Here is a 26897-nt window from a genome sequence, read left to right as displayed (position 1 = left end):
CTATAACAGGAATAACGGCTAACAGGTATTTGCATATACCTGTAGCTGTAGGGTGGGCCCCTAGAGTCCATTACACCTTAGTCCGACCTTGGATATAGGGCTTGCTGAGCTGTCAGGGTTGTGAGTGACACCACATCCGCCCAATCTGAGGCAGAGGTGTGAGTTTTGTGAATGACAGCTCAGCCTTCATATCTGCCTGGGTCTGTGGGATCTCCTCCAGATGTCATCCGTTCTGGGTGATTACAGGCCTATCTAGCACTCTGACAATAGTCAGACCATTGCCAATTATAGTTTTGGTCAAGTGGTGAGTGTTTGTTGTATTCTGATCTCCGTTGCCAACCGTGGATTTACCTTTGACCATCCGTTTGACTTACCCCTTGTTTTGATCCACTACCTTTCTGACATTCTGACCTCAAACTGTGACCTGACTATGCTTTTGTCTTTTCCCTTTGTCTGTTACGAGCCCTCTTTGTACTGACCACGGACCTCTTGACTATCTTGCCTCACGGCAAGTCCGTAAGTAGTGACTAACATCAGATTGAGTAGTGACTAGTGTAACAAATAGACAACACCAAGTGATGGACAACAAGAATAACAATTTCTCCTTTAAATCAGATGTACAATACAAAGTTGTGGTACCTGTTAGAACCTTCCTGTTTGTTTTTTTTCCATCTTGTGTTTTGCGGCCAAGTGACCATCTGCCTTTATATTCCAGCTCCGCCCTTTTGGCTGTGCTGGACTTCAGTGTTTGACTGTTTCTCTAGCCAGGTGCTTCGGTGCCTTTCTCTGTCAGTTCGCTTGGTCCTTCTGGGACCTCTAGTACCTTTTTGTCAGTTTGTCTTTTTGTTTTCTGCAACAACTTCTCTGGGGCGAGCTTGGTCACAGCTCCCTTTCCCAGGTTCTCCCTCGTCGCTCTCTTGTCTCCAACTCCCTTTTCTCACTCCAACTGACTTTTCTAAACCCTGCCTCCAGGCTCCAATTTAAAAGGGAGGAGCTCCCCTTTTGGTCTGGAGCTGTGAAATGTGTTGGATGCTGGTGTTACCTGATAAGAGGACCCCTCCTTGCTTCTAGGCATGGCATCACCCCCTGTGAGGGAGGCAATGCCAATGTGGCATCCGGACTCCTGGGGTGCCACATTCCCCCCTGGTTAAATTCAGTACTCCCGGGCTGAGGACACCTTTTAGAGTTAAACAATTAATCATAGAATGGTAGAGTTGGAGGGGACCTCCTGGGTCATCTGGTCCAACCCCCTGCTCAAAGCAGGATTCACTAAATCATCTCAGAGAGATATCTGTCCAGCTTCTGTTTGAAGACGTCCATTGAAGGGGAACTCACCACCTCTCGTGGCAGCCTGTTCCACTCATTGATCACCCTCACTGTCAAAAAGTTTTTTCTAATATCTAATCTGTGTCTCCTCCCATTCAGTTTCACCCCATTGCTTCTAGTCTTTCCTTGTGCAAATGAGAATAAAGATGATCCTTCTACAATGTGACAGCCCTTGAGATATCTGTAGACAGCTATTAAGTCTCCTCTCAGTCTTCTTTTTTGCAAGCTAAACATTCCCAAATCCTGTAACCGTTCCTCATAGGACATGGTTTGCAGACCGGTCACCATTCTGGTCGCTCTTCTCTGAACTTGCTCCAGTTTGTCGATGTCTTTTTTAAAATGTGGTGCCCAAAACTGGACGCAGTATTCCAGATGAGGTCTGACCAAAGAGGAGTAAAGTCCGATAATGACTACACGTGATCTAGACTGTATGCTTCTGTTAATACATCCCAGAATTGTATTTGCCTTTTTTGCTGCTGCATCACACTGTTGACTCATGTTCAGTCTATGATCTATTAGTATACCTAAGTCTTTTTCACATGTACTGTTGCTTAGCTCTATTCCTCCCATTTTGTATATGCTTTTTTCATTTTTATTGCCCAGATGTAGTACTTTGCATTTTTCCCTGTTAAAAACCATACTGTTAGTTACTGCCCACTGCTCCAGTTTATTTAGGTCTTTTTGAATCCTCTCTCTCTCTTCTCTAGTATTAGCTATCCCTCCTAGCTTTGTGTCATCAGCAAATTTAATCAGTTTACCCTCAATTCCTTCATCTAAATCATTGATAAAGATGTTGAACAATACAGGTCCCAGGATAGAGCCCTGTGGTACCCCACTTGAGACATTCATCCAACTGGATGTGAAGCCATTTACGACCGATCACTAAGCCAGTTATGAATCCACCTAACAGTTGCCTTGTCCATTCCATACTTGGTCATTTTTTCAATAAGGATGGTGTGAGATACTTTGTCAAATGCTTTGCTGAAGTCAAGATATACTATATCTACAGAATTTCCCTGATCCACCCAGTCAGTGATTCTGTCATAGAAGGAAATTAAGTTAGTTTGACATGACTTGTTAGTTACAAACCCATGCTGACTTTGGTTAATCACTTAATTCTTATCCAGGTACTTACATACATGTTGTTTAATAATTTGTTCAAAGATCTTTCCTGGTATAGAAATCAGACTCACCGGCCTATAGTTCCCTGGGTCCACCTTCTTCTCCTTTTTGAAGATAGGAACAACATTTGCTCTTCTCCAGTCTTCTGGGACTTCTCCTGTTCTCCAAGAATTTTCAAAGATTATGGAGAGTGGTTCTAAAATTTCTTCTACGATCTCCTTCAGTACTCTGGGGTGTAATTCATCTGGACCTGGAGACTTGAACTCATTTATGTTAGCTAAATATTCCCTCACAATCTCTCTGTTTACAGATAACTTGGATTCTTCTATTCCTTTAATAGGACAGTGAAGATCAGTTGATGTTACATTTTCTTTCTGAGAGAAAACAGATGCAAAATAGGAATTAAAAAGTTTGGCCTTCTCAGCATTCTTTCTTACCATTTCACCATTTTCATCCTGTAAAAATCCTATAGCATCTTTGACTTTTCTTTTACTTTTGACATACCTCCAAAATCCTTTTTTATTGCTTTTGACATCTCTTGCAAGCCTTAATTCACTGTCAGCTTTAGTTAACCTGATACGTGCCCTGCAGGTTCTGCAGACTGCATTATAATCTTCTTTAGATATGCCTCCCTCTTTCCATTTGATAAACATTTCTTTCTTTCTTTTTAGCATGTGTTTAAGTTCTGTGTTCATCCATCCTGGTTTCCTTAAATGCTTCCTATTCTTCCTACTTTTCGGGATTGTTTACGATTGTGCTTTGAGAATCTCATTTTTAAAAATTTCCCATCCTTCCTGGACATTTTTGTCCTTAAGGACATCCAGTCATTGGAACCCTCCTATTCTCTTTCTGAGTCGCTTAAAATCTGCCTTTCTGAAATCTAACCTTGAAGTTTGAGTCTTCACATGTCTTCCTCCTCTAGTTATCCAAAATTCTACAATAGCATGATCGCTGCCTCCGAGGGTCCCAGACACTTTTACCTCCTCAACCATTTCCTCCCTGTTTATAAGGATTAGATCCAAAGTAGCAGATCCCCTTGTTTTCTCCCCTACCTTTTGGAAGATAAAGTTGTCAGCAAGAGAGGATAAGAATTTGCTTGACCTGTTAGTTTTACTTGAGAGAGACTCCCAACAAATGTCTCGAAAGTTGAAATCTCCCATGACCACTACGTCATATTTTTTGGAGAACTTGGTCATTTGATACATAAAGAGTTCATCCATATCTGCAGCTTGCCCAGGTGGCCTGTAGTAAATGCCTACAATGGTGTCCTTTCAGTTATTCTCTCCTTGTATTCTTACCCAAACAAAAATGATTTATATTCCAAAAAATTTACAAAGTCTCAGAAAGGCAAAAATTGCAGAACAACAAAGAACCAAACAAAAATAGGGAGCAGTCATTGTGGCACTTAGTCTTTACGCCGCTATCCGGGAATTGTCTTTTTCTGGGTACTTGAAGGTTGGTTGGTGGGAACCGCCTCAACCCACTTCGTGTATCGTCCCTGGGCGTGGCTTCAGGGCACTCTGTCAGTGGGCCTGGTTTTCGGCCACGCCCATGGTTTATTTTCAAGGCCAACAATTAACTTTACTCAACATTGCTCGGACCACATCTAGTCCTGTGGTCCATTTGTCCATAAATATAACTATGTACACTCACGATTGCTTAAAGGTTCTTACAGGAAGTCTCTGTAGGCTCTCATGCTTAACGGTTGCAATTATATACTACACTATACACTATTATCTTATTACACCTTAGTCCCTATAACGGGCAGGGAGCTGACCTCTGGTACTACGGGTTGATCTAGGCAGTACAGTTATTGCCAATGACCTACACGGGTCTCGGGTGTCTATCGCTGGTGTGGTGCGAGCACTATGGACTACACTACGGTTAGTCTGACGTAACACCGGTAGGCTTGGTAGTCTTCTACGACCTCTTTGACTCATCATGGGCACGACAGATTCACCGCTAGGAGGTGGTGGATTCACTTGTTCCACTGCAGTTGTGGCATCTGTTGCTGGGGCCGTCTCCCGGCTGTTCTGGAGTCTCTGCGGCTTTCGGTAAGGTTAGTTGGGGAAAGGTCAGGACAGGTACCACGATTGGTGGTTCACCTGCGTCCAAGACTGGGGAATTTCTCCAAGGATGGTTTGAACCGTCTCTCCCACCTTTTCTGTGTGCTGGGGGCTATTTTGGTCTTCCTCTTGGGGTCTCAATTGATCAGGGGACAGGGCATATCTTCAGGTGGTCTCTTGAGACTGCCGCCGAAGTCTCTCCTCCATCTTTACTGATGAGGCATAGCTTGGTGTTGTCGAAGTTTGAAAGCAAGACGGTGTATGGCTCAACCTCCCACTGATCATCTAATTTGTGAATTTGTCTCTTCCTTTTGAGTACCAGTTCTCCAGGTGACAAGGGAACTGCAGGTGCATGCTGATTATAAGTTCTTTCCTGCCTCTGTCTCACCTGGGACAAACTTCTCTCTACACATTCTTGGACCTTGCGGTATTGTTGCTGCCGCTCCGTATCCCAATCTGCACCTGGTGATGTCGTCTCAGGTGTTAAAAACTCCCATGTCTAAGTCAATGGGTAACTTGCCAGGTCTTGCCCTCATCAGATAGGCGGATGTACAGTTGGTGGAGTTCACCGGGATATGGTTATATAGGTCTACCAAATCCGGTAACTTCTCTGGCCACAGGCTACGCTCTTCAAGGGGCAACGTCTTCAACAGGTCTATTACCACCTGGTTCATTTTCTTGCACAACCCGTTGGTCTGGGGATGATACAGCGTCGTCTTTATTTTCTTGCAGCCGTACAAGTTACAGAATTCCTGAAACACTTCGGCTTCAAAGGCTGGGCCTTGGTTAGTAAGCACTCGTTCAGGGTAACCATGCGGGCGACAAAAGTGTTGTTGAAACGCTTTGGCTGCCATCTTAACTGTCTGATCCTTCACTGGCACTACTACCAGGAACCGGGAGTAGTGCTCTACTATGGTAAGAGCGTAGACATAGCCTGACCGGCTTGGGGCTAGCTTCATGTGGTCCTAGGCTACCAATTCAAGTGGTTGTTTGGTGACTGATTATGGGCTGCAGGGGAGCCCTCTGGCTATCACTGTCTTACCACCTCAGGTTGCATGGACCACATTCTCGACACCATCTCTCGATTGCTTTCCTCATGCCAACCCAGTAGAATTGCTCACGTAGCAGGACTTCCAACTTCTTCCACCCGAAGTGTCCTGCTCCATCGTGGTACGGCTTTAAGACCATTGGCACATCCCGCTTCGGGACTACCACCTGCCAGACCAGTTTGTGTGTCCGGGAGTTGATGCTCCTCCAACACAGCTTTCCCTCATAGATGTACAGCTTGCCCTTTTACTTCCACAGCTGTTGGGTCTCCTGTGGAGCATCGGGACCAGGGTGCGAGTCAGCTTGTGTCAGCAACTCCTTTACTAGGTGGACAGCTGGGTCGCTATTCTGCGTCTCTGCCCATCCATGGTGGGGCAATGGGTTAAACGTGGCCTCTCCGTTGGCGGAGCGCTTGTCCCTCACAGTGGGAGCACTGGGTCACCCCGTGAGGATGGAAAGCCGGTAGGTCTATCTCCTCCTACTCTTCTGGGTCTTCTCCCCCATCTGGCAAGTTGGGCATCCTAGACAGCGCATCAGCATTAGCGTTTTTATGCCTGGCCCAATACTTGATGGTAAACTCGTAATTGGACAGCCATCGCTGCTCCAGCGCACCTAGCTTCGCCGTTTCAAGGTGGGTAAGGGGATTGTTGTCTGTGAAAATTGTAAACTTCGCAGAAGCCAGGTAGTGTTTGAAGCGCTCTGTTACAGCCCAGACTATGGCTAAAAACTCCAACTTGAAGGAACTATAGTTGTCGAGGTTCCTTTCCATGGGACGGAGCTTCCTGATGGCGTAGGCAATCACTCTCTCTCTGCCCTGCTGTACCTGGGACAGCACCGCTCCCAATCCCACATTGCTGGCATCTGTATAGATTATAAAGGGTTGGCCATAGTCGGGGTAGGCCAGGACTTTGTCTCCCGTAAAAGCCACCTTCAGCCGGGTGAAGGATTCTTCCTCTTTTTTACCCCACTCAAACGGAGAATTCGGGTTCTTGGCCTTCTTGGACTGGCCAACTAAGAGGTCCTGTATGGGTGCCGCTATCTTGGTGAAACCCTTGATAAATCTCCTGTAGTAGCCTATCAACCGAGGAACTGCCACACTTCCTTGATAGTGGAGGGTCTTAGTCAGTCCTTGATCACGGTGACTTTTTCAGGGTTTGGTGCTACACCTTCGGCGCTTACCACATGGCCTAGGTACTGCACCTTGGACTTCAACAGGTGGCACTTGGACGGCTTTACTTTCAAGCCAAAACCAGATAGGGCCTCGAACACCTCAGCAAGGTGCTACAGGTGGTCTTCGTATGTCTTTGAGTAGATGATTACGTCGTCTAGGTACAGCAGAACGGTTTCAAAGTTTCTGTGTCCTAGGCAACACTTCATTAACCGCTGGAATGTTCCTGTGGCGTTGCAGAGCCCAAATGGAATTCAGTTGAACGTGCAGAGGCCCATTGGTGTCGTAAACGCGGTCTTCTCTCTGTCCACCTCTGCCACGGGAACCTGCAAATACCCATCTAAAGTGGAGATATAGTTAGCGGATCTCAGTGTAGCTAATGATTCCTCAATTCTGGGTAATGGGTAGGCGTCCTTATGTGTAATGCGGTTAATCAGCCTATAATCAACACACATCCTCATTGTACCATTATTCTTTCTAACGAGGACTAATGGAGCTGCCTAGGGGCTACAACTATCTCTGATCACCCCAGCCTCCTTCATCTCCTGTAACATTCCCTTGGCACATTGATAGTGAGCTGGGGGTACAGGCCGGTACCTCTCTTTAATGGGCGGATGATCTCCTGTGGGGATATGATGTTGAACCCCTTTTACCTGCTCAAAGTCTAGTGGGTGTTTGCTAAAGACTCGCTCATATTCTTGGACCACCAGGTACACCCCATGCTTTTGGTACAAAGGGGTGGAGTCAGTGCCTACTTGTAGCTTCTGACACCAATCCTCCTTCTGCCCCTTGGAGCCATTGTCTTCTGCCTGTTCGGACAGAGACAAGGGTTCCACTGCCTTTATTGCGTTGTTACTGACAGTGAACAGCTTAGCAAGGGTGGAATACCGGGGTAACTGGACCTCTTTCTCCCCAAAATTCAGAATGCGAATCGGTACTCTCCCCTTGCGGACATCAACTATCCCCCTGGCCGTCAAGATGTTGGGCCTACTATCAGAGTAAATGGGTTCTACCAGGGCCTGATAATCTTGACCCTGTTCTCTTGAGAAGAATTCTCACTCCGATTCTTCAAACCTGGTAATATTAAAAGGAAAAGCATGTACATAAAGCTTAAAGGGAATCTGTCACCACTTTGGAGTTATCAGACCTCTACTATGGCCATACAGGGTATAGAAAAGTAAATCTATACACTACCTTTGGAAGTACATTGAGGTGAAGGGTACATTGCTGGAAAAGGGAAAAAAAAAAAAAAAAAAAAAAAAAAAAAAACTCTTTAAATCTCTTAGTTTGCGAGTGTGAACGAGCTGCGTGTGTCCGGAGGAGCGTAAGTGCGAACGAAAGTAAGTGTGTGACTTGTTTTTCAGTGAAGAGGTATTGGGAATCCTGCAGAAAATACCTGTGTGAATTGCGGTGAGTGGCTGCATTGTGACCTGCTGAGTGCTTTTCTACCTGTTTAGATTTATTGGGCTTTTTAAAATCTATTTTCTCACTACAGTTTTAGTTTCTTAGTTTACTACCTGTGTATTTAAGGGTTAACTACATTGCACTAAAATCCTGAGGTGTAAATTTACTCACAAGGGGTTAATTAAGGGGAAGGGGTCATAATTAAGGGTTTATAAGGGGCAGCTGGTTGGGCATCAAGTCCTTTGGAAGTGCATTGAGGTGAAGGGTACATTGCTGGAAAAGGAAAAAAAAAAAAACTCTTTAAATCTCTTAGTTTGTGAGTGTGAACGAGCTGCGTGTGTCCGGAGCGTAAGTGCGAATGAAAGTAAGTGTGTGACTTGTTTTTCAGTGACTTTGGATTCAGGGAGTTTGGAAGGGAGGACTTAGGACTGAATTGCTGACTGTATTTCATGCTTTCTTTACTTTACTTTTTACTTAATTAATCCACCTGACCTACTTAGCTGATTCCCCCGTCCATACTTGATACTTAATTGATCCCCCGTCCATGCTTAACTGATCCCCCACCGATATCTAATTGATACACTTGCACATCCCTAATTGATCCCTGTCCAACAGCTATATATAAATAATTGTGTTTTGTACTTGTATATATATACTGACTGTATCCCCATATTTAGAATGACGTCCATGTTGGCCGGAGCCGTGCAGTGTACATCTTGCGCAATGTATGCATTCCGTGAGCAACCGCTCGAGGATCCATACTGCTGCGAGAGATGTGAGCATATCGTGCACTTGGAAGCCCAAATTCTGGATCTAAGTGCTCAGATAGCGGTACTGAGGAGCATCGACAACATGGAACGGAGTTTGCTGCTCACCGAGCAGACACTCAATGGGTCAATACTGGGGGTGGAGCATAGAGGGGAAGTGCAGGCTGAACAGGCAGGGAGCTGGATAACAGTTAGGAGGGATAGAGGGAAGAAGTATAGGAAGGCTGGTTCAGAACCGGCATTATTGGAGCACGACAGATCCTCTGACCGCCGGGGGAGTGTATGCTCCAGTAATGAGGGGGAGGGGGAAAGTGTAGGGCAGGCAAGACAGGTTCTGGTAGTGGGTGACTCTATTATTAGGGGGACAGACAGGGCAATCTGTCACAAAGACCGGGATCGCCGAACGGTGTGCTGCCTCCCTGGCGCTCGAGTCCGGCACATCGTGGATCGGGTTGACAGGTTACTGGGTGGGGCTGGCGAAGACCCAGCAGTCATGGTCCACATCGGCACCAATGACAAAGTGAGTGGTAGATGGAGGGTCCTTAAAAATGATTTCAGGGACCTAGGTAGGAAGCTTAGGGCAAGGACCTCCAAGGTAGTTTTCTCAGAAATACTACCAATCCCGCGAGCCACACAGGAGCGCCAACGGGAGGTTAGGGAGGTGAATAAGTGGCTAAAGAGTTGGTGCAAGGCAGAAGGGTTTGGGTTCATGGAGAACTGGGCCGAATTCGCGGTCGGCTACAGGCTCTACCGTAGGGACAGGCTGCACCTCAATGGGGAGGGTGCAGCAGTGCTGGGGAAGAAGATGGCTAATAGGTTGAAGGAGTTTTTAAACTAGAGACGGGGGGGGGGACCAAGGAAATAGGTGGGATGTGAGGCAAGCAAGGGGGAAGGGGAGAAGTGAATATAATGAGGGTGGAGAGGGGGGTGGGGATAGTACAGTTAGATCGTTAGAGAAGAATAGGATGCTAAATAACCCCAAAGTTTTATCTTGCATGCTGACCAACGCAAGAAGCCTGACCAATAAGGCGGATGAGCTGCGGGCGCTTATATCGGAGGAGAGGTATGACATCGTAGGTATAACAGAGACTTGGCTAGACGATAGCTACGACTGGGCGGTAAATTTATTAGATTATAGTTTATTTAGAAGGGACCGGAAACAGGGGAAAGGCGGAGGAGTCTGCTTATATGTAAAGTCATGTCTAAAACCCAGACTAAGGGAAGATATAGGAGAGGGAGAAGAGGGGGTCGAGTCCATGTGGGTAGAGATAGAGGGGGCAAAAAATAATAATAAAATATTACTGGGGGTCTGCTATAAGCCACCAAATATAACAGAGGAGAATGAGAATCTGCTATTAGGACAAATAGACAAAGTAGCAAAACATAATGAAGTGATTGTTATGGGGGACTTCAACTACCCGGATATTGACTGGGAAACAGAAACCTGTAGATCTCAGAAAGGAAAAAGGTTCTTGACAAATATTAAGGATAATTATCTCTCCCAACTAGTGCAGGAACCAACGAGAGGGAATGCCGTGTTGGACTTAATATTGACTAATAGGCCTGATAGAATAACTGAGGTACAGATAGGGGGGCACCTAGGTAATAGCGACCATAATATTATCGACTTCAAAATGCCCTGTACTCACTGAATGGGAAATCATTGGGGAATTCAGAGATGGAGAAGGACTTGTGCATCTTGATTGATAGCAAACTAAATTGGAGTGCCCAAAGTCAGGCCGCTGCTGTAAGGGCAAACAGGGTAATGGGATGTATCAGAAGAGGTATAGCTGCAAAGTATGAGAACATTGTTCTTCCACTGTACAAAGCACTGGTCAGACCACACTTGGAATACTGTGCTCAGTTATGGGCCCCAATATATAGAAAGGATATAAACGAGCTTGAAAAGGTACAAAGGAGGGCAACAAAATTAATAAAGGGAATGGAGGGACTGCAATACCCAGAGAGGTTGGCAAAACTAGGACTATTCAGCCTGGAAAAGAGAAGGTTGAGGGGGGACATAATAAATGTGTACAAATATGTTAGGGGACAGTATAGAGACCTTGCCAGGGATTTGTTCAAAAATAGGAATATTACGGTAACAAGAGGGCATTCACTAAGACTGGAAGAGAAAAGGTTTCAGCACCAGCATAGGAAGGGGTTCTTTACGGTAAGAGCAGTGAGAATATGGAATTCACTGAGTGAGGAGACGGTAATGTCGGATTCACTACACCAGTTCAAGCGGGGACTGGATGCATTTCTAGATACCAGGCAGATTTCAGCATATACTTAAAAATAAAATAAAATAGTAGGTTGATACAGGGATTTATTCTGACTGCTGGTTTCAGAGTCGGGAGGGAATTTTTCCTCAGGTGAAGATTGGCTAAATCATTTGGGGTTTTTGCCCTCCTCTGGATCAACTTTAGCAATTACAGAACAAACAGGTCGAACTTGATGGACGCAAGTCTTTATTCGGCTTTACAAACTATGTTACTATGCTCACATAGAGCGTGCTTTGCTTCATCCCGGCCCCGTCTGACTGTGCACTGCGTTGCAGGTTTCTATTGCGCAGGTGCCGGGGAGTCACTGTCACTTCCCGGCACCTGCGCAATAGATTCCTGCAGCGCAGTGCACAGGCAGACGGGGCCGGGAGGAAGCAAAGCACGCTCTATGTGTGCGGCGCTTTGCGCATGCCCGGGAAGTCAAGGAGAGGGGGGGGACATGATAATTAAGCACATAGGTGGGGATTTGGGGGAATAATAAGCACATACTGTAGGTGGGGATTGCTTGGCCTCCTCCGGACGCCAAGCTTGTACAAAATATAATTGATTAAAGCGCTTTTCTCCGCAATCAAACCTCTACTATGGGCCATACAGGTATGTATAGATTTACTTTTCTATACCCTGTATGGCGATAATAGAGGTCTGATAACTCCAAAGTGGTGACAGATTCCCTTTAAGCGCTAAACCTCAAAAAATGAAATCGAAACGAAGGGAAAAAGAAACCATTTATGAAAGCAAAACTAAACCTTTATAATTCAGAAAAAAATCCAAGTCCAGAGTAATAAAAAAAATATATAAAACTTCACATTCATTAAGGATGGGACATTTAGCCTGATATCAATGAAACGTCTCAGCATTTTAATGTTGTTTAGCAAAATTCTCTCTGTTGCTGCTCACTGTTTTCTTAAATGAAAGGTGCAGTCACGGACAGATGATGGGTACTCTTTAAATCAAGGACTTAAAAGCAGAAGATCTGCATTAAATGCTTTCACACAGGAAATAGAGGTAACGAGTATCATTAAAGAACCAGTTTGATGTCTATGGTACTAAAAACATCTGCTTTAGACTGATGGAAATGTGCTTCATTAGTCAGGACAGTAATCAGTCATGCCTTACATATTTTCTCAGTCATTAGTGGCACATGTTTACCACTCTGAGCTATTGTCTGGAAAAAGTACAAGGATTTGATTTCTCCCACAGTTTAATTTCTACTCACCCCTGTCCCTTTACAGACAAGCAGTATAATTACTTCAGATCTATAACCAGTTTAATATTGTGATCCACAAATAAGCCCAGTCTGTGCTTCACTAGTGGTGATTTTTCAGTCACTTGATGTATTCATGAAATGATTTACACACTACATCTCTGTTTACTGCAATGCTGGCTAAAACTTTTCTACCTGTACTGCTCCAGCCAATCCATGGTGACGTCCGGGTCTCGCCAGCGAAGAAATGCTACCAGTACCAAGCAAACACCAATGTGAAGTGCCATACCAGCTAAACCAGCATAAATACCAGTATGGAGCACACCTAATCACAAAATACCATAATACAACACAACTTATTTCCACAGCAATGCGAAATACCGCAGTACACTACTATATACCACTATGCAGCACAAAATAACTAGCACAAAGCACAACACAAATACCACAGTGAAGCGCATAATACCTCCCCAGAGAAGGCAAAACCACAGTAACAAACAAAATATCTCCCCTGCACCACTAAACAAAAACCACAATGCAACACAAAATACCTCCTCATAAACACCCGATAGAAAGCCTGAAGAGATGCCTTGTATTTCCAGAGAGGAAGGAAAATGAGTAGGGGTGAAACCACACGTGTGGCTGGTCACGTGTCCAAACCGCCACTTAATTGATTGGCCAATGGCAGCACAATTTTGTTTCATAATTGAGAGATCATTGGTTAGCATGGGCAGGTCCAGTTTTGGCACTGCAGCCAGCCACACCATGTGGTCTCACTCTAAGAGTGTATTCAGACGTCCGTATAAAATTGGTCTGAGATCGGACCAAAATGCACGGTCTGGCCGCAGGTCTCCTGACCCGAGCGTGACAACTTCATAGAAATATAAGAAGCTGTCATGCTCGGGTTGGGAGACCTGCGGCCAGTCCATGCATTGCGGTCCGATCTCTGACCAATTTATAGGGGCGTCTGAATGCACCCTAAGAGTGCTCATCAGTAGGAAGCAATAATAAAACTACACTGGCTTTCTGAACCAAATTGCAATGATCACTTATTAGTTTCTGCTCTAGGGGCTTTGAATAATGCGTGCGAAAAAGTATTCAATTGAATAGGAAAAAAAAGGGTTTGGAAGGTCTTCAGAAGAAAAGGTTTTTCACACGATGTGATCAATGTGCAATGTATATTCTTCTCTTACATACCTATATACCTACATACAGTGGAATGTAAAAGTTTGGGCTCCCCTGGTCAAAATCACTGTTATTGTGAACAGTTAAACATGAAATGAACGCTAAGTTAAAGATGACACATTTCATATGTATTTTAGGCAAAAAAAAATATTGTCATTTTTTAAACTTTAAAAAAACTACAAAAAGGAAAATGGGCTGATGCAAAAGTTTTGGCACCCTTGTTTGTTCAGATTACTTTGACATGGCTTATCAATTAAAATTCCCAACTAAAAATAACATTAGATCTTTTTAAAAACATTCTGAAATAAAAGAACATTTGAAAAAACAATATATAGACGTGTCGATATGTAAAAATAGAGCTAATTTCCCCAAAGATAATTACGCAATATAAATGGCTACCTTGCCCTAATAGTGCCCTAATCGGCTCATCCTTCCTGGCAGCGGAGGTTGGCACCCTATCTTGAGTGTAATGTGGCGCCACCGCTCACCGATGGCTGTCCATAGTGACTCTGTTAATCCCCTGCTAGGACAGATTAACTAAACAAGAGACACAGACCAAATTAGACTAGCCTTAATAACTGGCAACCGTCAGACTCAGGAACAAGGTCTACCAATAATACACTGCTCAAAAAAATAAAGGGAACACTTAACCCCTTAACCCCCGAGGGTGGTTTGCACGTTAATGACCAGGCCAATTTTTACAATTCTGACCACTGTCACTTTATGAGGTAATTACTCTGGAACGCTTCAACAGATCCCCCTGATTCTGAGACTGTTTTTTCATGACATATTGTACTTCATGATTTTGGTAAAATTTCTTCGATATCACTTGCGTTTATTTGTGAAAAAAAATGGAAATTTGGCGAAAATGTTGAAAATTTTGCAATTTTCAAAATTTGAATTTTTATGCCCTTAAATCAGAGAGATATGTCACACAAAATACTTAATAAATAACATTTCCCACATGTTTACTTTACATCAGCACAATTTTGGAACCAAAATTTTTTTTGTTAGGGAGCTATAAGGGTTAAAAGTTGACCAGCGATTTCTCATTTTTCCAACAAAATTTACAAAACCATTTTTTTAGGGACTACATCATATTTGAAGTCACTTTGAGAGGTCTTTATGACAGAAAATACCCAAAAGTGACACCATTCTAAAAACTGCACCCCTCAAGGAGCTCAAAACCACATTCAAGAACTTTATTAACCCTTCAGGTGCTTCACAGGAATTTTTTGAATGTGGAAGAAAAAAATGAACATTTAACTTTTTTCACAAACATGTTACTTTAGACCCAATTTTTTTATTTTCGCAGGGGTAACAAGAAAAAATGGACCCCAAAATTTGTTGTGCAATTTCCCCTGGGCACGCAGATACCCCATATGTGGGGAAAAACCACTGTTTGGGCGCACGGCAGGGTTCGGAAGGGAAGGAGCGCCATTTGACTTTTTGATTGTAAAATTAGCTTGAATAATTAGAGGAAGCCATGTTGCGTTTGGAGAGCCCCTGATGTGCCTAAACATTGGAGCTCCCCCACAAATGACCCCATTTTGGAAACTAGACCACCCAAGGCACCTATCTAGATGCATAGTGAGCACTTGGAACCCCCAGTTGCTTCACAAATTGATTCGTAAAAGTGTTTTTTTTTCACTTTTTTATTTTTACGAATCAATTTGTGAAGCACCTGGGGGTTCCAAGTGCTCACTATGCATGTAGATAGATATGAGATAGATATATAGATAGATATGGGATAGATAGATAGAGTTTTGAGTGTTCCCTTTATTTTTTTGAGCAGTGCATATTCCACTCAAGGGGACCCAATTCCAGGTATCTTACAGTCCTACTCATCATTATTGGCACCCATGAAGTTTAAGTACATAATGTGGAATATCTCCTGAAAAAAATTAATCAAGTGAAAGTTTTTTGTATAGAGCCCTCACGTTAAATACAAAAGAGCAAATGATAAACAATAATTTAAAACCAAAAACAATGCAAGGGAAAAATAGAAAAACCTAAAGCTTGCTGTGTCACTGGTATTGGCACCCTTTACATTAATTTAGTATGGAAACACATTTTGACTCGCCTGTGGTACATCACAAAAGAGATTCTCCTATGATTAATTGTCGGTGCCCATGTGACATGAATTAGCCAATGAATGATGACTTCAGAATTTTAAAAAAAAAGTCAAATGGTAGGCCCTGTTCCTTTTTCACAATGGCGAAGACAAAAGGAGCTGTCTGAGGACATCAGAACTGCTATTATTAGCAAACACAAGACTTCCAAAGTGTATAAGGCCACCTCCAAAGACCTTGGTATCCCACTTTCAACAGTGCGCAATGTTATTAAGAAATTTGCCAAGCATGGAACCGTCAAGAACCTCTCTGGACGTGGGGAAAAGAGGAAAATTGACTAGAGATGTCTTCGAAGGTTGGTGCGAATGGTGGAAAAAACACCACATCAAACATCCAAAGACTTGAAGGCCAACCTGGAACAGTCTGGGGTCATGGTTTCAACAATTACCATACACCACACACTAAACCAAGCAGAACTTTATGGGCGAAGGCCAAGGAAGAAACCATTGTTGAAGAAAAGACATAAAAAGGAACGACTGATCTTTGCCAAAGAGTACCTTAAACCACAATCCTTCAGGGAAAATGTTTTGGGACAGATGAAACAAAAATAAAGCTTTTTGGCAATGCAAAGCAACAGTTTGTTTAAAGATGGCGCAATGAAGCTTATAAGGAAAAGAACACCTTACCAAAAGTTAAGCATGGAGGAGGATCCATAATGCTGTGGGTTGCTTTGCTGCATCTGGTATTGGAGGCCTTGACTGTATCACAGGAGACATGAAATCAGAATGATCAAGAGATTTTAGAGCAAAATGTCCTACCCAGTGTAAGAAAACTTTGAGTCGAAGATCATGGCTTTTTCTAAGCAGCTGTGCAGCACTCTGAAAATGAAAATGGTGGAGGCCCACAAAGCAGAAGGTAATAAGATAGCAAAGCGTTTTCAAGTTGCCCTTTTCCTCAGTTCTAAATGTAATTAAGAAATGAAAGTTACCAGGAACAGTGGAGGTCAAGATAAGGTCTGCAAGACCAAGCAACATTTCAGTGAGAGCTGCTCGTAGGATTGCTAGAGAGGCAAATCAGAACCCCCACTTGACTGAAAAAGACCTTCAGAAAGATTTAGCAGACTCTGGAGTTGTGGTACATTGTTCTTATGTTCAGAGACACCTGCACAAATATGGCCTTCATGGAAAAATCATCTGAAGAAAACCTGCTGCTGCCACATCCCAATGTGGTCATCACCTGATACTCTAGTGGGGACCTATGCTTCACCAGCCAGTGTGCCAAGCCCCATGCTTTTAAGCACTGCTTTAGAGTAGGAATCATTGACCACAATTACCATAGATTCTTCTTAAGCAAATTTTGATATACGTATAAACAGACTTTGAGGTTCTCTGTCAAATCGCTTGAGCACCGTCCTATATTATTTGCTGTCTATATACCAATGTTTTCGAGTATATAGCAAAAAGCAATTGGATAGATCAATATGGATGGAATAATTAAAAGTGTTAGAGGTTCCTAAACTGGGCTACAAGAATCTTAAAACAATCCAATATATATCTAAGAACAGAAAAAAACACATTGACAGGCACACAACTATGTGTATGGAATAAAACACTTCTGCACCTCACACCTTTGATTCCTGCAAAATAAAGTGGACTCCCTTCATCTCTGCGGCTGTATACCTGCCCTCTCATAAAGAAACATAGTGAAAGAAGTGGAACAGAGACTTGGAACAAGGCTGTCAAGATCAAAAGCAAAGACATGACTCTAGTAGCATCAAATACATGAGCCAGCAAGATGCTTCATCATCACAAAGGCGACTGTGCCCCTTTGTGCACAAACATCTCTCATGTCACTGAGGAATATAAAAAGATGACATCCAAGGGGGGGCCAAGCAAAGAGACCACCACTGACTGACAGAACCAAGGGACTACATCAGAGTACCTAGTATATGTAATCTTACTAAAAAGTTGAAGTTTGTTGTCTGTTGCTAAGACTAAAAGAGAATCAACAGTTATCACTCATCAACACAAGAGGTTGTAAATGTCTATTTGCTGTGGGTCCATCTGAAAGAGGGGCAGTTAAGCACGTCCATTATTGCTCCATTCAAAGCCTATGGGACTAACGGATTTAGCATATGTGCACCCCATGTTTTTTTAGGCATGTCGCTCAGGAACCAGACTTAAAAGGGCTTAAAAATGCTAAAAATAACGAACATAAGCACAATATAAAAACCAAGTTGCCGTGCATATGTTCATTCTTTTTATGCTTCTCTTAACCACTTTAGGGTTCAAAAGCTATAAAATGGCTAACAAAAGTGAACTGATCATTCCTCCGGAGGATTCTGCTTGGAAGACACACACAAGTTAAAAAAATCCGACAACAAAAACAAAGAAAAAAAAAAGTTGTAAAAAGGCCACAAAAGACACTTTAGGACAAAATATACCTGTCACGCTAGTGGGTTGTGGACCCACTGCACCACAGGCTTGGCTTACCCTGGACGGGCATAACTAAGTGGCTATCTGGTCTTCACAAGAGCCTCTGATGGTGAGGTTAGGCTAGAGCTGCAGGGAGCACTCCAGGGCAGTCCCCGATACTGCAGCAGCTGACCCCAGGGGTCAGGGATGCAGTAACGAACTCGGTGTGTCAGGCAGGACAGGAACAGGCCCAATGGTGGTATGGATATGGATACTGGTGCGACGTGTGCGAGCCCTGGGACCAGGAAGCTATGGCCGCCGAGCAGTGAGTATGTCAGCTTCCCTGCTGGGAGGAGGGAGAGAAATCATGCAGGGACATCGGGGTTACAATACCAGTATTGTCTAAAGTCTAAGAGACGTATGCACATATCCTTAGTTCTGCAATCTGACACGAGGTTTCTCAACACTTGGTGGAATGTAATTCCAGCAAAGCCTCACAAATATGCAGTGCACAAATACTGGAGGCTCAGGTTTTGTGCCGGCACCAAGTGCAGTGGCTATGAGCTAAAAAACAAAGGAGACACCCAGCTGCAATGATTAAGATAAGAGTTAAAGGGATTGTTAAGGAATAGTGATGAGCGAGCATGCTCGGGTGCTTACCGAGTATCTTCGGCATGCTCGCATATTATGTTCGAGTCCCTGTGTCTGCATGATTTATGGCTGTTAGACAGCCTCAACACATTCAGGGATTGCTCGTTTGTTAGGGAATCCTCACATGTCAAAAATCATTGCTGGTATCCAGCCCTGGTGTTAGTAATGAATGGGTGTCTATCAGATGACCACATTACTAAACCAGTAATAAAAAACACACACACACACAAAAAAAAAATATTTTATTTGAATATACTATATACTCCCTTAAACTTTCCCTGGTTCACCTATTAAAAAAAAAGCAAAAAAACTCATGCAGGTCTGAAGTAGTCCATGGAATTCAATGTAGTCCACAAATAGAAACAGGAGAAACAAAGAGAAATAAAAACAAGACACTGTCCCTTGGTCACCAATAAAACAAGGGTTCCACGCAGTTCTGAAGAAGTCCAGTGCTTTCAACGACGTTCCCAGATTCTGTTGTTAAAAGCCTATGGAGACTCGTTCTGAGCCACTCCCGGCTCACGCTGTGCTCTGCAAGATCTGGCGGCTCTGAACAGTGGTGACGTCAGTAATGATAACGCTCATTGGAGCCTTTTTTTTTGTTAGCACCCAATTCATTATTCTATTTGCACCTTTTTAAAAAATTTTTTACATAAGTTTTTGTTTTCCGCTTTGTGGGCGAAGTCTAGCAATTGGTCAGATTCTAACAAAATCAGATGTTTTAGCCTGATTTATCAATTGGGACTTTTTAAAAAGTTGCAAAAGTTGGCACAACTTCACTTTATCCCCCCCCCAACAACCACTAGTGCATTGTTCAGTATGCCAAAAGTCACAAAAACAGTTCAAGGCAGGTTGAAAGCCTATTTTTTTACATTGCGCCAAATTCATGAATCGCGTGTGGTTTTGATGAATTTGGTGCCGAAAACGGCAAAAAATACAAGACAAAAAGGAAAGTGATTTATAAACACCGCAAATGAAGAATTGGGGCCATAGACCCCGATTCCAGTGAAGTATCACCTACTGGGCTGCATGCTGTCATTTTTAGAAAATTCTTGTTTTATCTGCTACACATCTACCAGGTTTCTGAATGTCGAGCTCTGTAAATGTGCCTTTCGTCAATATATTCCATCAAAGCCTAACAAATATGGAATAAAAATGTATGCCCTTGTTGATGCCAGTAAGACCTACACTTACAACCTGGAAGTTTATGCAGGAAAACAACCAGAAGATCCTTACTGTGTCAGCAACAAACCCAGTGATGTTGTAAAAAGACTGGCTGAGCCCTTATTTGGATTGGGTCGCAATATAACAGCTGACAATTGGTTTTCAAATTGTGATCTGATTGATTATCTGAAAATGCAGAAGCTTTCATATGTCGGAACTGTAAGAAAAAATAAAAAGAATTGCCTACACAGTTTGTGTGAAAGGGAGACAACAGTACAGCAGTATGTTTGCATTCCATAATGGAAAGGTTTTGGTTTCCTATGTACCACAAGCAAAAAAAATTGTACTTCTTCTATCAACACTTCATGATGATGATGCCATCAATCCTGGGACTGAGGCACAGAAAAACCCAGAGATAATTACATTTTATAATGCAACCAAAAGGGGTGTTGATACAGCTGATCAGATGTGCTCAACTTTCAACATCAGCAGAAACACCAAACGCTGGCCAATGGTCATATTTTTTTCTATGTTGAATTTGGGTGGTATAAATTCACAAGTCATTTACCTTGAAAACAAGCTTGAACCACTCCGTAGACGATTCTATCTGAAAAAATTGGCCCATGAACTTGTGCTTGGAGAGCTACGCAGGAGAAGTATGAAAACAATCGGTATCTCCTCTCGCCTTCAAGTTCAGCTCAAAAGATTCCGCCCAGATGATAGTGAAAATTCACCACCTGCACCACCTCCCAAAAGAAGGAGATGCACCACCTGCACCACGGAAAGCGGAATCAGAAGGCTTTCTAATTATGAATGTCACAAATGTCATAATGCAATCTGCCTGACACATGCAAAAATGATGTGTAATTCTTGCTCTTTGCTCTGCAAGTGTAATTTTTCTGGGGAAACTTCAGGATCTAATTCTTATTGAATATGTGTTTAATAGTACTTAAGGTACCTTAAAATTAAGTTTGTTTCCATAAATTTTCTTTGTAGAGTTTTTTGACAGAGTCGAACTGGGGACTATTTGGTGGAAGTTTTGAAATGTTTGTATTTCAGAGTTGTTAGTTTTATGTTAAGTAAATGTTTTTTTTTGCACCTGATTATGTGTAGTCTCTTTTATTACATCCCTATGAAGGTCACTGATCACTTTTAGAGAACTGAAATTGCAAACATTAGATATTATAGGTATTTTTCTAGCCTGCGCCTGACAGTCACATTGTATGTGAACTCGTTAGAACCGATATTGTATGTGACGGAGGGTTAACAGCACCTGTAACTTACCTGTGGCACCTAACAGGTGTTGGCAATAACTAAATCACACTTGCAGCCAGTTAACATGGATTAAAGTTGACTCAACCTCTGCCCTGTGTGTACCACATTGAGCATGGAGAAAAGAAAGAAGACCAAAGAACTGTCTGAGGACTTGAGAAACCAAATTGTGAGGAAGCATGAGCAATCTCAAGGCTACAAGTCCATCTCCAAAGACCTGAATGTTCCCGTGTCTTCCGTGCACAGTGTCATCAAGAAGTTTAAAGCCCATGACACTGTGGCTAACCTCCCTAGATGTGGACGGAAAAGAAAAATTGGCAAGAAATTTCAACGCAAGATTGTGCGGATGGTGGATAAAGAACCTCGACTAACATCCAAACAAGTTCAAGCTGCCCTGCAGTCCGAGGGTACGACAGTGTCAACCCATACTATCCGTCGGCGTCTGAATGAAAAGGGACTGTATGGTAGGATACCCAGGAAGACCCCACTTCTTACCCCGAGACATAAAAAAGCCAGGCTGGAGTTTGCCAAAACTTACCTGAGAAAGCCTAAAACGTTTTGGAAGAATGTTCTCTGGTCAGATGAGACAAAAGTAGAGCTTTTTGGGAAAAACCATCAACATAGAGTGTACAGGAAAAAAAAAAGAGGCATTCAAAGAAAAGAACACGGTCCCTACAGTCAAACATGGTGGAGGTTCCCTGATGTTTTGGGGTTGCTTTGCTGTCTCTGGGACTGGACTGATTGACCGTGTGCATGGCATTATGAAGTCTGAAGACTACCAACAAATTTTGCAGCATAATGTAGGGCCCAGTGTGAGAAAGCTGGGTCTCCCTCAGAGGTCATGGGTCTTCCAACAGGACAATGACCCAAAACACACTTCCAAAAGCACTATAAAATGGTTTGAGAGAAAGCACTGGAGACTTCTAAGGTGGCCAGCAATGAGTCCAGACCTGAATCCCATAGAACACCTGTGGAGAGATCTCAAAATGGCAGTTTGGAGAAGGCACCCTTCAAATATCAGGGACCTGGAGCAGTTTGCCAAAGAAGAATGGTCTACAATTCCAGCAGAGCATTGTAAGAAACTCATTGATGGTTACCAGAAGCGGTCGTTCGCAGTTATTTTGGCTAAAGGTTGTGCAACCAAGTATTAGGCTGAGGGTGCCAATACTTTTGTCTGGCCCATTTTTGGAGTTTTGTGTGAAATGATCAATGATTTGATTTTTGCTTCATTCTCTTTTGTGTTTTTTCCTTGCAAGCAAATTAAATGAAGATAATAATACCAAAGAATTTGTGATTGCAATCATTTTCAGGAAGAAACTGAGTATTATCTGACAGAATTGCAGGGGTGCCAATACTATTGGCCACCACTGTATATATATATACACACATACACATATATACATACACACTCCTACGCCATATATATACATTCGCATAAACATACATACTCCTATACACACACATATATATATATATATATACACACACACACATATATATACATACACACTCCTATGCCATATATATACAAACACTCATATATATATACACTCCTACACCATATATATACATGCGCACACACATATATATATATATATATATATATATATATATATATATATATATGTATATGTATACACATAGTCCTATACCATATATACACACTCCTACGCCATGTATATACACGCACACACATAGACACAGACTGACATCTCCTCCCCGCCCGCTGAGTCTGCGGCGCGCTACAGCATCACGTGACCAGCATCTCGCTCTGCCACTACCTGTTTCCGGTGTGGAGTCACCTGACCCAGCTCCGTCACATGACCACTTGTCAGCTGTGTTAGTGCTGCGGAGAGGTCATTGGGATCGGTGTGAGGATCTTGCTGTCTGTCCGCTGCTGGCGCCGGTACGAGGCTGTGCTGGAGGTGAGTGCTGAGGACATTTGTGCTGAGCGCTGTGCTGTCTACATGGGATGGAGCGTGTATGGCGGCGGTGCGGCCTCCGGTGTCAGTGCTGCTCTGGCCTTGGTGATGCTGTTAGGTGTTACTGGGCGGTCGGTGCCCCCCGATGTGTTGTGTATTGTCTGCACGGTCACATAACTGTACAGAGCCTCCATTAGGCGCTGAGTGCTGCATACAGCAGTGTGTTCTGTGCAGCAGTGCTGGGTTTGTCATGTCACTGCTGGGGTCGCTGATTTGCCTGCATTGGGGGTAGATCACCTGCTGTAAGGGGCAGCACCCCCTTGTTAATGCTGGTTTTGCTCCCAATACAAGGATAATTGCAGAAGATGCAAACCTGTGCTAAAGTATTTTTGTGCACAGTGTTGAAGGGTTAACATTTCCCCCAAATAGCAGAGACTATAGGAGATGTTCTACAGCAGAGACTGGATGGCAGTGAGGGAATGGTAACATCTCAGTGTCATGCTGGGATCACAGAGCTCCGCCGTGCCCCCGGCCCCCGCACACCCCTGTATGTCATTGTTATCTTGATGGGAAATCATATTCTGCTGGGTTTAGCGTCCAGGTTTTCTTTTGGGCAAGTACTGCCCCGATCCTGGTGTTACATCACATGTAATCATTTCTTATTGTGTCACATCGTGACCTTCGATCTGCCGAGGCTGCGACAGGGTCACAAATGTTTACAGATGTGTTGGATTTTCATTCGATGCTTGCACGTTGCATGGGAATCACTTTGCAATAGACCTTAATGCAAGTTCACATAACTGCATCTTTCATGCGATTTATCAGTGTTTTTTTTTTTTTTTCTTTTGGGTTTTTTTTTTCTAGGAAAATTTTAGTTTTAAAATGACACAAAATTGCACAAATGTTTTTGGCTTGTGATTTGTCTGGGAATTGCTGCCACGTGACACATCACCATGTGTCCCCAGCTTTCAGCTCAAGGGTCTTTGGGACTGAATGACAGTAAGGGCCATTCACACACATTCTGCTTTTTATACACTCTCTTTCTTCACTCATGGTGTTATTTCCATACACTGCATGTTCCACTAGATCCTCATCGGTCCCATTTTTTCCCATAGATGTTAATGTTTTGAAATAAAAAAAGCAAAAAATATGTGAGAAGTTCAGAGTCTGACTCTGGTCTTTTATTTTATCATCTCTATATAAACACATTGCAAAAATGGCAAAGTAAAAATGTTTGTGACAAGTTGGTGAATCTATAGTATAGATCTTAACCTACTGACCGCAGGGAATCCTGATGACGAGACCTCCGCGGATCCTGAGATTGATCTCATCTGAATGCAGTGACGATCCTATGCACACCACTCCTCTGTTCATTGTCTATATGACTGCTGGAGATGGCTGAATACAGTGCTCCCCTTCTCCATCAGTCCCATAATCAGTGAATGGAGCAGTGGGGCCATCACTGCATTCAAGTGGGGGGCTCCAGAGCCCAGGTCTCAGAATTAGTCGGGGTCTCAGTGGTGGATCACTAGCAATCAGCAAGTTATCCCTTATTATGCTCCAACCCTCTTAAAGAAACAGCACAATTTGTGCAGGAAAGCACATTTATTCTCTGTATTTTGCATGGACAGAACATACAGACATCACTTGTGTGTGATCTCCAATGTTTGTATAAATCCAGCTTCCTCTCCTTGGTAATAATATATTTCTGCTGAAGCTGTCATCACTCAGATAATTCACAAGTTGGTGTCAGTAGGGACGTGTCCATGTAAGCTGCCAGCAGAGAATACATGGGGGAAAAGTGGTAAGAAGCCTTCTCATCCCAGTTTGTGCTGTGTCTTCTACATAATTAGTTACAAAACTATCCGGGAAAGCTGGATGACAGCCAATAGGGCGGTGATCTCACCTGTAAATGGTTGTCACCCAGCTGGACAACAGTGGACCTGCCGTTTAGTACTTGTCATGCGTTTGGCCGAAGCCTTCTGTGCGATGGATGATATAAGGGATCGGGGAATGAATGATTTTGGGTCACACCCCGCCTCTGAAGAAGCTGCAGTAGCGCCCCCTCTTGTTCTCTTGCTGTTTGCTGACGGATGCCCAGAGTAATAAAGCATGTGAGCTCCTCATTATCTTCATGGCACAATGCCGCCGCACACTATAATCTTTCCTTTTTCTCTTAGGACCTGATTATCTGTAGACTCTCTCCCCGGCCAGCATTGCTCTGCCACAATCCGGAGACTCCTGCTCTCTACTAGTTACCGGTAAGGCCGAGGGCAGGAGAGATCCTGCCGGTGCGGACGGCGTGCCGCTCCCTTAGTGTTTACAGACAACAGACGTCTTGTTGTGCCATCACAGGAGGCTGCTCCTAGTGAGGACGTGAAGAATGAGTGTGAGGTTCTGTAAACTCTGCTTTCAGTACAATCCCCTGATATGTTCGGGATAATAGACCCCCTACTGTGACATGTCAAGGAGCAGCCGCATGACCCTATAAATACGTTGGGTTGACCCCTGAGTTTCTGCCGTGGATTTACAGTCGGAACTGCTGCCAATGCAGATGCGAATTAGGCTGAGGCTGATCTACCACGGCCCCCTGCCACAGCTTCTGGGGGACTCCATGTGGAACCACTTTAATAAGTGGTGTCCTTTGCATTATGCGAGCGGATTTCACAGGGATTTCAGTACAGACCATGTATCGATAACTGCATGAAAAACTCATTATTGGGGGCATATTATCTGTAATAATACACAATGATGACAAATCCAGAACATATTTAGTTTTTTTTATTAATTGGTTTTCAACATGTTGATAAAAAAAGAAAAGAAAAACCAAACAAATAATTCAAAGCAGTTGATGTGTATGACGGTGCCATTATATTGCCACCATAGGACTTCCAGAATGGTGCAAACCACAAGTGCTCTCCATACAGCCCCAGCCATTAATAGCTCATATACTTAATTAATCACATTAAAATCCCCTGTAATAAATGCGTTTTCTTTCCTGGCGAATTGTTAAAAATCTGGCTAAGCACCCACAAGAATGGCCACTCTGCTTCTCCATTCATCAGACATCCCTATTACTGACAGCCCCTACATGGTCTACAATGGCTGATAGTCCTGGGAAGTGATCGAATAGGAATGTTACCAGTGACACTAGTGAAACTGCTGCTGGGACTTACTAGTCCTATAACAAAAGGGAAGTTGCAGCCATATGATACTATTAGCAATGTGTGATGGCGCTGAGGTCTCTACCCTTCTGCTTCCTGAGACTGAATGTGAAATAGCAGCACTCCACGAAATTGGGGAAGAGTGTGTAGAGTGACCACTGCTTTTAGGTGTATTTTAATCTCAAGAAGGATTTCTGATGTGACTTTCTTGCCTGGCTAATAAAGCGTTCCCTGAATGGGGTGCCCCCTATCTTCATATGGTCAAATACGGCAAATAAACCCAGGTTGACAGAGTCTCCTATTCAAATATTCTGGTTATGTGGTGACACCTTCTAAATAACTAACTTTACGACATTACTAATACGACCTATGATGCGCGACCCGCGGCGGTCCCCATGGTGCGCGACTCGCGGCAGTCCCCATGGTATAGGGGAAGTGCAAGGACAGAAGGCATATATGCCAAACTCTTGCGCCAGCAATAAAGGCACGGTGCTCTCATCATAGACTGTGCCTGTATGGGTCTGTTCACAAGAGACAGACGCTGTAGATGTTCCTACTGGAAATTTCACACTGTATTACAACACAAGCAGAGCGGATGAGATTTTACCCTGTCTGATCCACATGTAAGTGTTAATCTGTGGTGAAGATTGTGAGTCGGCAGTGTGTA

At 43.4% G+C, this 26897-nt stretch overlaps 1 protein-coding gene across 2 annotated transcripts in view; it reads left to right on the top strand.

The window, feature by feature from the left end:
- The first annotated feature begins 22913 nt into the window (after positions 1–22913).
- The window catches only part of ATP6V1H (ATPase H+ transporting V1 subunit H), a 145344-nt gene continuing 141360 nt past the window's right edge, over positions 22914–26897 (top strand). The window contains exons 1-2 of one of the 2 annotated variants that reach the window (XM_073676727.1): positions 22914–23069; positions 25247–25327. The gene's annotated coding sequence lies outside the window, so the exon portion shown is untranslated. The remainder of the gene's footprint in view (positions 23070–25246; positions 25328–26897) is intronic. The other variant, XM_073676728.1, reaches the window with a different exon arrangement.

This window comes from Phyllobates terribilis, unplaced genomic scaffold (assembly GCF_046119375.1).
Source record: "Phyllobates terribilis strain yellow unplaced genomic scaffold, ASM4611937v1 Scaffold_4__5_contigs__length_816908805, whole genome shotgun sequence".
In the NCBI taxonomy this organism is placed as follows: domain Eukaryota; kingdom Metazoa; phylum Chordata; class Amphibia; order Anura; family Dendrobatidae; genus Phyllobates; species Phyllobates terribilis.
This window is presented reverse-complemented; position numbering and strand designations above follow the sequence as displayed.